Raw genomic sequence first — 14172 nt, forward strand, 5'->3', positions numbered from 1 at the left:
ACAATCTCTCTCCCCATGATTCCAGCCCAAAACATTACTCCACCTCCTCCTTGTTGGCGCTGTAGCCGTGTTTGCGTGGGGTGTCCATCAACCAGCCATCCTCCACTCCATCCATCTGGACCATCGAGCGCTGCACGGCACTCATCCGTGAACAAAACAGTTTTGAAATCAGTCTTCATGCAATGTTTGGCCCACTGGAGCCGTTTCTGCTTGTGTGAAGTGGATAGAGGAGGTCGACAGGATGGCACATGCACAGCTGCAAACCTCTGAAGGACCCTGCATCTTGTTGTTCGGGGGACGTTGGAGGCACTAGCAGCTTCAAAAACTTGTCTGCTGCTATGACAAGGCTTTTTTGCCGCTGCTCTTTTAACCTGACGTAATTGCCTGTAGGAAAGAGTCCTCAATTTGCCCTTATCAGCACGCACACGTGTGTACTGTGAATCAGCTACATACTTCTTGATTGCCAAGACACTTCATCCTGATCATCGCACAATGTTGATTGTAGTCATGCCTTGACCTAAACACTCCACAATTTGTTGCTTCTCAGCAGCCGACACATCTTTTTCTTTCCCATTTTGGCAGAAAATGTAGGCTGCTTAATAATGTGAGACAGCCTTCTTAAGTAGTCTTGCCTTTCATTGGACACACCTGCCAAACTAATTAGCACAGGTGTCTGCAATTGCTTACAGTGATATAAAGAGCAATGACACCCATCACCATCAATGAGTTTAACTGACAAACAAACAAATTCTTCCCTTATCACTCCTAAACACTTTTTGCATAATAATTTGGAACACAGTGTACATGTGCTTTTCCACAAAACACCAGTGGTTCACGTAGTGAATCTTACAGTTCTAACTTGCCAACCGTGGTCTGTATGGAGTTGTTCAATAAAGGGCCCAAAATTAAGATAACATAGATGGGAGAGGTCTCTATGAATAGGAATTCCTCAGTATTTGATACCCTGTGAGGGCCAGACAAAGGGAAAGTTGGACTGGATGGAATCCTATATGGATTTGGGGAGGGAGACATCGAGGGCCTCAGACTTCGCTGCATTGATTTTAAAATTTGACCATGTAACAAAGTGATCTATTTCAGCCATAACAGCATGGATGGATATATGTGATTGAGTGATATATACTAGGACATCATCAGCAAATAGAGAGCACTTGTACTCGGTGCCTCCCACCTCAATCCACCTAATATTGGGGTTATGGCGAATTGATGAGAGCAGGTGCTCCATCACTAGGATGTATAAGAGAGGGGACAGAGGAAATCCCTGCCTTGTCCCATTGGTGATTGTGAAAGGTGATGAAAATGTTCTGATGCACCCCCTGGGCCTTGGAACACCCAGAGCCGGACCCTTTTTGGTGGATGCTGGTGGTTGTAGTCTTCGTGGCGGCGACCCGGTTCCGTGGCTCAGGGTGGTCAAACCAGTGGCAGAACTATTTAAGTGGTTTTGATGTTTAAATGTCCGAATACGCCACCCGTGGATTGCGGTCAGAGTGAACCGCCGCTGCAGGGCAGACCGCTGAGGCTTGTGTTGTGGGTGCAGCAGAGCGTAGCATAACTCCCCACGGGAGGAGTATAGCCTCAGGGCAGTGTATGCGGAGGATGGGGGTGATGGTGCAGGGCATCAGCAGTAACGACACGGAGTCAGTGATGCAGTCCAGGGCCTTTACTCACAGTTCTTATTATCCAGACCACATCTGCAGGTAACGGCTGCCCACGTCGTACTGTGCTCACCAGGTGAGGGGCTCAGACAACTCCCAGATAACTTTGGAGCGCTTCACAGGACCCCCTTTGTGTGTCCTTTGTCTGGCCTTTCTTACCAACCCTTCTGTCCGGCTGCCTTGGGCCTCCTCTTGGTAAACTTGGCGCCAGTTTCCCTGACCCTATGTGGTGCCTTCCTAGCGGGTGTAGCGAGGGGCTGCGCCACATAAAATGTCACAGCCTCCGGTTTCTAGCTGAGGGTCATTTCCTGCCTCCACTAGTTTCTGGGACCGGTCTCCCCCTTTGGCCTGACCCCTCCACGCAGGTGGATTCGGGCGTGCGGTGGCGACTCGCCCGTCCGCACCCCTGGGATCCCTTCATTCCTCGTTCCTGGAGCCTTCTCCGCTCCTCTTCCTTCCTTCTCCCTCTTCCAGGCCTGGGCCTCTGTTACTAGGCCTGCCTCCGGAGCAGAGCTCATGCAGAGCCCCTGCTCCCTGCCACTTCTGCTCAGACTTCTCTGCACTGAACTAAGATGGTGCCCACCTTTTATACTCCCTTCTCAATGCACCCAGGAACTGCTTCCTCCCTGCTCCTGCACTACAGGGTTCCCCTTCCTCAGTGTTCCCTCCCCCCACTCCAGCCAGGGACAGGGACTGTCGTGCCCATCTCAGAGGCATATTAGTCGCCCTGCCTCACGGCAATGTGGTGTAATGCATGCAGGTGTCGGGTCCTGATCCACACTCCATCCTTACCTGAGAGTGAGATATCACACCTCTGGGTGAGGTGCAATACCTCTTTATCAACCGAGCCCTCAGGGTGCTACAGTTCCATTTATCTTCAGCCTAGGTGACGCATTGTGATACAGGGCCGTGATTTTGGCTATAAAAGGGTCCCCTAGACCCCTACCCCAAGCTTTTTAAGAGAATCATATATGGCGTGCCAGGAGACTCTATGGAATGCTTTCTCAGCATCCAACAAGAGTATCTAATTACAAATTTTTAACTGCATCTAGCCCAGGAAATACTTTGTGCCTAGTAGCAGTGTCTGCTAGTCAGCGGATTATCCCGGCTGTTAAGCAAGCTATACCATCTTTAGTTTGGACACTTAATTTTTTCAAAGGAAATGCTTCGGGACCACGGGATACTCAGTGAAGAGCATCAGGAGGCACCCCAAGTCATAGGGGCTGGGACTGGCAGTAGGATGCCTTGCGGTGGACAGCCGAGCTCGATCCTTATAAAAGCTTTTTAACTGCAGCAGCTTTAGTGGACGCTACTGGAGCTGGAATTACGCGGCTGCTGGCATGAGACTTGCCCTCCAATAGATCCTTGTAAATGGATTTAAAGTGTATTCATTCAAATTAGAGAGACAATTTAAATTAAAAAGCTTAGAGCTGCCTCCACCACAGGGGGGCTCGCTCGACCCACCAGCGGACAGGCACCAGTATTGGGAGAGGGGGGCTGGCCGTCAGGGTTCACCGCGGCTCTGGCACAAACCTGGCGACACAGAGGTGGCACGGGCAGGAGCGGACTGAACGTGTCGGCTTCTCACTTTTTGGATTTTAGAAGGGCATGACATGCCTATATCTGTGTCTCCCCCTCCTTTTACTCCTCCACCTCTTTTCTTTTCGCATGGCTATATGTACTTGTCACTTTTCCATGTGTTAGTTGTGTCTTCTGAGCAGTTTGTCAGCTTTTGGACACCTTTGAAGGTGTTTTCTATGTGTTTCTATGTGTTTTTGTTTGCCTGTCATTGGTTTTAACGGTGTTCGAAGGTGTTCGACGAACAGTTCGGCGAACACACGGGTGTTCGACGAACCGAACCGAACTCGAACACTACGGGGGTGGCTCAACACTACATGAGACTTACTCTGATTGCTGGTAGGCTTGACTTTTCCAAATAAGCTGATGATGCCACTTCATGCAATGATGGAGAGATGTAGTTCTTCGTTTATAAGATAGGGGATGTAAATGGTTTATTTTCTTCTCTCAGAACCTGCAGAGTGCCAATAATTACCTTGCAGTAATACGAAAAAGAACTCCCACAAATAACACTAGTCACCACCGTGATAAGACCTTTTATGCACTGTAGAGCCTATTACAGGAGCAGCATATCTTGCATCATCTGTTCCAGATTGGAAAGCAGAAAAAAAGTGATTTGGCCCCCGAGAATCTTTTTCATCTGCACTGCATATTGTTGTTGACAGCAACCTCTTCTTCTAATAACCTCACCTCCTCATCACTCCTGATTAGTTCCCAGGTTTTGTCCATCACAGAATAAACATCATGTTTATTGTAATCTCTGATTCAGCTGGCACGTGTCTCAGTGTGGGAAATGGCCAGCCCTCCTTATTTATTATGCTCACTTTTATAGTGCAATTAATTCTATATCACTTTACAGACATCAGCATCCCTGTTCCCACTGGGGCTCACAATCTAAGTTCCCTATCATTTTGTATTTAGAGTGTGGGAGGGAAATGGAGTACCCAGAGGAAACCTATGCAAACACAGGAAGAACATACAAACTCCATGCAGATGTTGTCCTTGGTAGGACTTGAATACAGGATCCCAGTGTTTTAAAACAACAATGTTGCCCACCCTTAACTTAAGAGACTTAAACTCCATTATCCCTTCTGCTTCCTCTCCAGTAATAGGCTTTTCAGTCAGAATGTAACCTGGACACAAAGATAATGTTCAATTTGGTTCTAAACTTTGTTTACAAACTTAGTCAACTCCATAAAACATAACTAGAGATGCTAGGAAAGGTTCATGCAATGGGCACAAAGAATAATTCAACAGCCTGTCTGTAGTATCAGTGTGTCATGTATTTGTCTCCAATTTGACAATTTTGACAGTTGTATCAAACACAGACCTGCACATTTAAATAGCTGGATTTATTATAAATGTATATAAATGCTTTTTTACTTTTCTTTTTATTGGGGGAAGGGGTACATATTTTTGCTTTAAAATTCTACAACCCTTAACAAAAAAAAATGCTTAACTACAAATAAAGAGGTCGGTGTGTTGGTGCATACACAGAAGGTAATTTGCGGCAACAACCACATTCATGACTGGAAACAAAGATATACGAACAATGAGCAATATGGTTGTGAGGTGTACTTTAAAGTAGACTATTGAAACTGAAAAGACGCCTTTTATATTAAAGATGGATGAAAAAAAAAAATATGGCCACGTGCCTTTATACATCATGATGGGACCAGAAAATCTAGGTATCATAATGTCCCAAAAAGAAGCACCTTCAACTCCCCATTGTTTTCAGGTTGTGTGTGTAAGTGTCCAACATTAGGCTATTAGACTATTATAGCAATGGAGAGGGCTAAAAATATTATTTTACCCAATGTGTACACTTTGGTTGGTAAACACTTGTGTACAGATACCAGGTACAACAAATCATCACTGAATCTATCACTGATGTTAATCTCTCCTATTTCTCTCTCCAGCCACCAGTTGAATCTCGGTATTATTCTCAGATTATTTTTCTCATCTTTTTCAGGGGTGCAATTATTCTAGAGTTCAAGTATTTTTCTTTTCTGAAGAGGCAATTTGCATATTAAATTTCCCAGAGGAGCATTGCACGATGAATACACCTCCTTACCTTGGCATGCCAGAGCCAGTATGTCAGTCTCCACATGAATAAAATTCTACTCAAATTTGTTTCTCATTGATTTGATCAACTCTATAAAATATTTATTATTAACAACTTTTATTGGCATGCATGTAAATACAATAAAATGCATTAGAATCAAGTGAATTAGCACATGATGCTAAAACTAGAGAGTTAAAAAAAGATGTCTATATAGTAGCTACTGTAATATATTTAGGAATAATACATACATACATATTGCATATATAAAATGTATAATGCACAATATACATTCATTATGTGCATACTTAATAATAAAGTAATCTCTAATAATTATATATCATTATACAAGTTAAAAAAGTCCCTATACTGTAGCCGAAGATATTACTAACAGATATAGCAGCCACAATGATGATGTTGCCACGCTATGTCAATAGCGCAGCATACTATGGTGTTCAATGAAAAGTGAAAAGAGCAGCACTTCCACAGGTGAAATAAAAGCACTATTTTATTTCTTTATACCATAAAACCCGACATACATATACAAAAACTGACATTTGTCATCCTAGCCGCCCTTAATCATAGTATAGTAATGGCATAACAATGGTCCTGTTTTAAGCTAAGCACAGCCAATCCGAGAGAGGCTGAAAATAACATGTGTAAATAGCAGGTGTGCAAGAACACAGAACATGCAATGAAATACAAAAAATAACCAATCACTACAAATAAAAGATCTACACTCTATTTCATACATATGAAATATTTTGCTACCCAATTTTAATACGAAGCATGGCACATACAATAATGTACACAGAATAACAAGTTAATATATATAAAAAAGATCGCTTCTATAATTCCTAATTACAAAAAGTTAAGGAAAATTAAAATAAAAGCTTCACTTTACTTAAATAATAAAAATACAGAACAATTCTTTCAATTTGACACCATTAGAAAATATTAATTGGTTCCTACTCTCCATGGGGCACACAAAGTGGAGAAAATAAGTATTTGATACAAAGAATGGAGACGTCTATCTACGATAAAATTGATACACTTCAACTGTGAGAGACACAATTTAAAAAATAATTCCCGAAAATCACATTGAATGATTTTAAAATAATTAAATTGCATTTTACTGCATGAAATAATATTTGATCACCTACCAACTAGCAAGAATTCTGGCTCTCACAGACCTGTTAGCTTTTCTTTAAGAAGCCCTCCTACTCTGCACTCATTACCTGTGTTAATTGCAACTGTTTGAACTCGTTACCTGTATAAAAGACACCTGTCCACACACTCCAACCTCTCCACCATGGCTAAGTCCAAATAGCTATCTAAGGACACTAGGGACAAAATTGTAGACCTGCACAAGGCTGGGATGGGCTACAGGACAATAGGCAAGCAGCTTGGTGAGAAGGCAACAACTGTTGGCACAATTATTAGAAAATGGAAAAAAAACACAATATGGCTGTCAATCTTTATGGATTTGTGGCTCCATGCAAGATCTCTCATCATGGAATAAGGATGATTCTGAGAAAGGTCAGAAATCAGCCCATAACTACAGGGGAGTAACACACTACACCGTCATGGATTAAAATCCTGCAGGACTTGTAAAGTCCCCCTGCTCATGCCAGCACATGTCCAGGCCTGTTTGAAGTTCGCCAATGACCATCTGGATGATCCAGAGGAGGCATGGGAGAAGTTCATGTGGTCAGATGAGAACAAAATAGAACTTTTTGGTATCAACTCTACTTGCCGTGTTTGGAAGAAGAAGAAGAATGAGAACAACCCCAAGAACACCATCCCAATTGTGAATCTTGGTGGTGGAAACATCATACTTTGGGGGTACTTTTCTACAAAGGATGACTGTATTGAAGGGAGGATAGATGGGGTCATGTATCGCGAGATTTTGGCTAACAATATCCTTCCCCCAGTATGAGCATTGTAGATGGGTGGTGGCTGGGTCTTCCAGCATGACAATGCCACGAAACACACTGCCAGGGTTACTAAGGAGTGGCTCTGTAAGAAGCATTATAAAGGTCCTGGAGTGGCATAGCCTGTCTCTAGACCTGAACCCAATAGAAAATCTTTGAAGAGAGCTGAACTCAATGTTGCCCAGTGACAGCCCCGAAACCTGAAAGATCTGTTGAAGATCTGTATAGAGGAATGGGGCAAAATCCCTTCTGTGGTGTGTGCAAACTCAGTCAAGAACTACAGGAAATGTTTGACCTCTTGAATTGCAAACAAAGGTTTTGGTGCCAAATATTAACCGCTTATTGATCGCCTACTGGGCTCTGCACAGCGCAGAAGTCTATGAAAGGTCAGTCGTCTCACAGAAATCAAGACCCCCAGGGTCCTGCAGGTACTGCAATTCCTGTGCAGAGCAAGAGCTCTGACAGGTAACATTATCGGGACCTGATTGAATCAAATCTCAATGATGTTAACCCTTTTCTATTTTCCAGATCCATAGTGATTGCGGCATTTAGAAGATAGTGAGAGGGAGAGGGGGTCGTCCACTCACCTTTCCGATAGCCAACATGATAATATCTGGCATTGCCATGGCACCTGGAGGTCACATGATGACCTCCGGTTTGCCATGTACAATGGCCTGCTAGGCTCAGCCAGCAGCTGAGTATAACAGGAGATCTGCCAGTGTAAAACTGACAGGTCTCATGCAATGCAATACATGTGTAAAAAAAAAGTTTAAAAATGTGTTCAAACTATTTAAAAAAAAAATAAATAAAAATCACTAAATATATGATAAGTTTTTTTTATTTATTTAAGTATATTAAACCAATAAATCCACATATTTGTGCAAAAACAGAAAAAGTACACATATTTGGTATCACCATGTCTGGAACAACCCAATCTATAAAACTGTCATACTATTTAACCCTTTCTGCGCAAACTGTAAAATAAAAAAACGGAGCAAAAAACAGTGCTTTTTTATCATACCATCAAACAAGCCAAATGGGAATAAAAATGGTACCACTAAAATCATCATCTTGTCCCACAAAAAAAAAACATAATACAGCGTCATCAGTGGAAAAATAAAAAAGTTATAGCTCTCAGAACAAAGCGATACAAAACTATTTTTTTTCTATAAAATAGTTTTTATTGTGTAAAAGTGCCAAAACATAAAACTGTATAAATGTGGAATTGCTGAAATAATACAGACCCGGAAAATAAAGCTGCCTTATCAATTTACCACATGCAAAGCAGCATTATTGTTTTTTGTTTATTCTGCTTCCCAAAAAACAGAATAGAAAGCGATCAAAAAACGTAAAAACCCTACTTAAATCTGGTATCACTGTAATCACTCCAAGCCAAAGAATAAAAGAATAATGTAATCTAATCACTTATACCACACGAAGAAGGGCGTAAAAAATTAATAAAACCAATTCTTCACCTGCTCTTGATTTGTTCATTCTGCTCCCTAAAACAACGCAGTTAGGCTCAGCTCAGGTTTATCCTGCGCTCTGCTTTGAGCGCTTGCACTGCGTTTTTCATGTAAATCTCTGAAATACATGATTCAGATGGATATCCCCGGTGGAAGATTCACTGCGATGAGCCAGATGGACTGTGGACGCTGTCTGACCTGTGATCCAGCGGTGTCAGTATTTTTAGGCATGCATAAAATTGCAGTTGGCCACAGTTTTATGCACCTCTGAAAAGAAGGACACCACTGAACAGAGGCCAGACAGAGTCCAAATTCTACTGCCTCATTATAGTAAATGGATCCCTCAGGGGTTTCATCTGAATTTCGTCACTTGGAAATTTAGATGGAGACCCTGATATAAGTGCTCAGCATAGAGCGCTGGATGAATGTGATCCAAAATGTTATGTAAAATGTTTTCAATAAAAGCTTCAACTCAATCCAAAAAAAAACCACTCAGGTCTGTCATCTGTTAATAGAAATATAGGGGTCTTCCACGTTACTGGTAGCACAGAGGCTCTGGAAAAGTGAAATGGCCCTTATCCTCCAAAAAATATTCAACTAATTCTGTGTTCCCAAATCCAAATGTCCCCCCTCCTTCTGAGCCCCACAGAATGCCTAAACCACATTTAGGGTCCACTTGTATGGCATTTCTGTAGCAATGAGATTTATGGGTGCATGTCTCCAGAAGCATGAGCTAGGCACAGCATACCAGTCACTACAACGTACTGGTCACTTCAACGGCAGTTTTCAATTTTCACTCAGCAACATCCACTGCTGCTTGTGTCTGGAAAACAGACATGGAGTCAAAATAGTCACTACATCTGTAGATAAATGACAATAGGGGTATATTTTCAAAATGTGGTCACTTGAGGGGGGGGGGATTCTGTTCTTCTAGCACTTAGTGGCTCTGTATGTGGAGTCCGCAAACTATTCTACAAAAATATGGCTAAGCAGTACTGTACAGCCACATATGGGGTATTGCGATGTTCAGCAGAAGTTATGTGACACATTTCAGCCCAATTTTTACTCATTGCCCAGTGTGAAAATGTAAAATCATTGCCTAAAACAATTTTTTTGTAGTAAAAATATTATTTTTTCTTCACCGCCCAGTGGTATAAATTTCTGTGAGTCACATGTGGTGTCAATATCACTGAACCCCTAGATGAATTCATTGAGAGGTGTAGTTTGTAAAATAGGGTCACTTATGGGTTTTTTTTTGCTGCTCTGGGACCTCAGGGCCTCTCCCAGTAGGTCATATCACCTGTAAATCACAACAGTAAAATCTGCACTGAAATATGGCGCTCTTTCCCTTCTGAGCTTTGCATTGGGCCTGAAAAGTAGTTTTCGACCACTTACGGAGTATTTATGTGCTAAAGAGAAATTGAGTAACCTTTTGTCCTATTACTCCTTTTTAAAATTGTAACTTGGGGTCAAAGCAACATTTTAGTGGAAAAAAAATAGTAATATTTAATTTACTCAGCCCAATGTTATACGAGTTTGCGTATCGCCTGAGGGTTAAAAATATTCACTACTCCCCTAGATGAATTCCTTGAGAGGTGTAGTTTAAAAATAGTGTCACTTGTGGGGGTTTCTGCTGTTTTGGCATGTCAGGGGCTCTTCAAACGTGACATGGCATCCACTATCGATTCCAGCCAATTTTGCATTGCAAAAGCCAAATGATGCTCCTTCCCTTCCGAGTCCTGCCAAGCACCCAAGCCATAGTTTTCCACCACATACGGGGTATCGGCGCATTAAATAGAAATTGCACAAGACATTTTATGGTGTATTTTCTCCTGTTCCCCTTATGAAAATAAAAAATTTGGGGCTAAAATATCATTTTTATGTTACAGGTAAACTGTTCATTTTTTATTCCATATTCCATTAATTCCTGTGAAGCACCTAAAGGGTTAATAAAGTGTGAGTGTGGTTTTGAGCACCTTCTCTTGTTGTCCTTGTGAAAATGAAAAATTTGGGGCTAAAATAATATTTTTGTGGGAAAAAAATGTGTTTTTTAATTTTCACGGCTCAGTATTATAAAATTCTGAGAAGCCCCTGAAGGTTCAAGGTGCTCATCACACATCTAGATAAATTGCTTGAACGGTCTAGTTTTCAAAATGGGGTCACTTGTGGGGGGTTTCCACTTTTTAGCCACCTGAGGGGCCCTCCAAACGCAACATGGCGTCTGCTATCGATTCCAACCAATTTTGCACTCCAGAACGAAAATGGTGCTCCTTCCCTTCTGAGCCCTGTAGTGCACCCAAACAGTAATTTTCCACCACATATGGGGTATCAGCACACTCAGGAGAAGTCACACAAACACATTTTATGGTGCATTTTCTCATGTTCCCCTTATGAAAATGAAAAATCTGGAGCTAAAGTTAAAATTTTTATGGGTAAAGTGTTCATTTTTTCCTTCCACATTCCATTAAATCCTGTGAAGCACCTAAAGGGTTAATAAACTTCTTGAGTGTGGTTTTCAGCACCTTGAGGGGTTTCAGTTTTTATAATGATATCACTTTTGGGTATTTTCTGTAATATAGGCTCTTCAAAGACACTTCAAATGTGATGTGGTCCGTAAAAAAAATTGTTTTGTAAGTTTTGTTGGATTAATGAGAAATTAGCGATCAACTTTTACCCCTTCTCAGTTCCTAACAAAAAAAATTATGTTTCAAAAATTGCGCTCATGTAAAGTAGACATTTGACATAACACTCTGGTTTAAGGGCATAAAAATTACAAGTTTGAAAATTGAAAAATGTTCACAATTTTTGCTAAATTTCCGATATTTTCAGAAATAAACGCAAGTTATATCGAACAAATTTTACCACTATCATGAAGTACAATATGTCATGAAAAAATAGTCTCAGAATCACTGGGATATATTGAAGCGTTCCAGAGTTATTACCTCTTTATTGCAGCTGTATTCAAACAGTGCGATAATAAGGCAGTGACCCAGGAAAGTTTAACTTAAATGTCTTTATTTTTCCAAAACTCACAAATTAAAGGCAAACGGTATCCTCTGGATCGCAGCTGAGACTTCAAAGAATAGTCCATTTTCAAAACCCGTTGCTGTAGGCAACTGCAGCGCCGTATCACTCTGAGGTGCGGCAGAAGCTTTGCCTTCTTGGGCTCTATGTTCACGTCACACAGGCTCCTGCTCTGCAGCTTGCAAACACAAAAGTGACACACCCAAACCTTTGCTGCAGGTTTTTAAATGAAAACTGTGGACATGAGCCATTTGTAAGACCTGGTTGGAGGGAGCGATCTGTCCCACTTCCATTATGTAGCTCGTTCCAAAAATAAAAACCCATGTAGGGTTTTCTTAATCTGACTTGGTCAAATAACTTACCAAGTCCAAACTTACTTTTATTTTGCACTGCAACCACAGCTGTTTCTGTGATTGCAATGCACTCCAGTGGGTTCAATAACCTTCTATGCAAATCCTGGGGGATACATACTGTAGGTCGCATATGATCCCCCTCACTGCCTCACACCTCATAAAGTGACACTGGTCAGAATTAAAAAAGTTGGATTGGTAATGAAGGTGAAAACAGGCTCTAGTGCGAAAGGATTAAGTTCTGTTTTTCTATTGTATCAAATACTTTTTTCATGCAATAAAATGCATATTAATTATGTTAAAGTCATACATTGTGATTTTCTGGATTATTTTTTATAGATTCTCGACACAGTTGAAGTGTACCTACGATAAAAATTACAGACCTCTCCATTCTTTGTAGGTGGAAAAACTTGCAAAATCAGCAGTGTATCAAATAGTTATTTTCCCCACTGTACTGATAACTTTTTTTTACAGTTTTTCTAGTTAAAATACAAAGCTATGATTTCTCTGTATTCTGTCACATACATGCTGTGCTGAAATTTTGTGATATAAATTATGGATCTCTATAAAACAGAATCCCTTTAAATTGCACCAATAAACAAAATGTATTCTAGAACTAATAGATGTAAATAAACACTGGAGCCAAGTAGCTAAGTGTTACTCCACATATACCACTCTCTGTGTTTTTTTTTGTGGTACCTACATTAATTCCATCTTGGTCTAACTTTTTTTTCTATACTTCAACACCTCTGCAAAATACAAAATGTCACTGAATGTGCTAGAATTGTAATTGTAATATTTTTGTACTAATTGACATCTACACTATGCCTAAGATTAGAAGTAGCGATGAGGGAGCACGAAAATGCTCGGGTACTGGTTATTCAAACCATGGAAATCGTAATGATCGGGTGCTTGACTCGAGTAACGAGTAAAATGGAAGTCAATGGGAAACTTGAGCATTTTTCCAGCTCCCCCCAGGGAGGTCTGGAGGGGGTCTAAAAATTGGTAGAATCAATGGAAACATCGCTGAAATGGCATGGGAACAGCACAGGGAAGACCCATGGAAGCATCTCTGAATGCCAGGTCACTGCTGTGAACAATCTTGTCAGGGTATTACACACGTGGTCAAAATTGTTGGTACCCCTCGTTTAATGAAAGAAAAACCCACAACGGTCACAGAAATAACTTGAATCTGATAAAAGTAATAATAAATTAAAAATCGATGAAAATGAACAAATGAAAGTCAGATATTGCTTTTCAACCATGCTTCCACAAAATTTTTAAAAAACTTAAACTCATGAAATAGGCCTGGTCAGAAATGATGGTACCCCTGAAAATAATGTGAAAAAGGGACATGTTAAATCAATTTGTGTCCACTAATTAGCATCACAGGTGTCTATAATCTTGTAATCAGTCAGTGGGCATGTATATAGGGTTACAGATACTCACTGTGCTGTTTGGTGACATGGTGTGTACTACACTCAACATGGACCTGAGGAAGCAAAGGAAAGAGTTGTCTCAGGAGATTAGAAAGAAAATTATACACAAGCATGTTAAAGGTAAAAGTTATAATACCATCTCCAAGCAGTTTGATGTTCCTGTGACTACAGTTGCACATATTATTCAGAAATTCAAGATCCATGGGACTGTAGGCATTCTCCCTGGAAGTGGCCGCAGGAGGAAAATTGATGACAAATCAAAGAGACGAATAATACAAATGGTAACAAAAGAGCCCAGGAAAACTTCTAAAGAGATTAAAGGTGAACTTCAAGCTCAAGGAACATCAGCGTCAGATCGCACCATCCGTCATTGTTTGATCCAAAGTGGACTTCATAGGAGACGACCAAGGAGAACACCATTGTTGAAAAAAAATCGTAAAAAGTCAGACTGGAATTTGCCAAACTACATGTTGACAAGCCACAAAGCTCCTGGGAGAATGTCCTGTGGACAGATGAGACAAAAATTGAAGTTTTTGGCAAGGCACATCTGCTCTATGTTCACAGAAAGAAAAATGAAGCATATCATGAAAAGAACACTGTCGCTACTGTGAAACATGGGGGAGGCTCTGTTATGTTCTGGGGCTGC

This window comes from Phyllobates terribilis, unplaced genomic scaffold, assembly GCF_046119375.1.
Source record: "Phyllobates terribilis strain yellow unplaced genomic scaffold, ASM4611937v1 Scaffold_2__4_contigs__length_985480577, whole genome shotgun sequence".
Lineage (NCBI taxonomy): Eukaryota > Metazoa > Chordata > Amphibia > Anura > Dendrobatidae > Phyllobates > Phyllobates terribilis.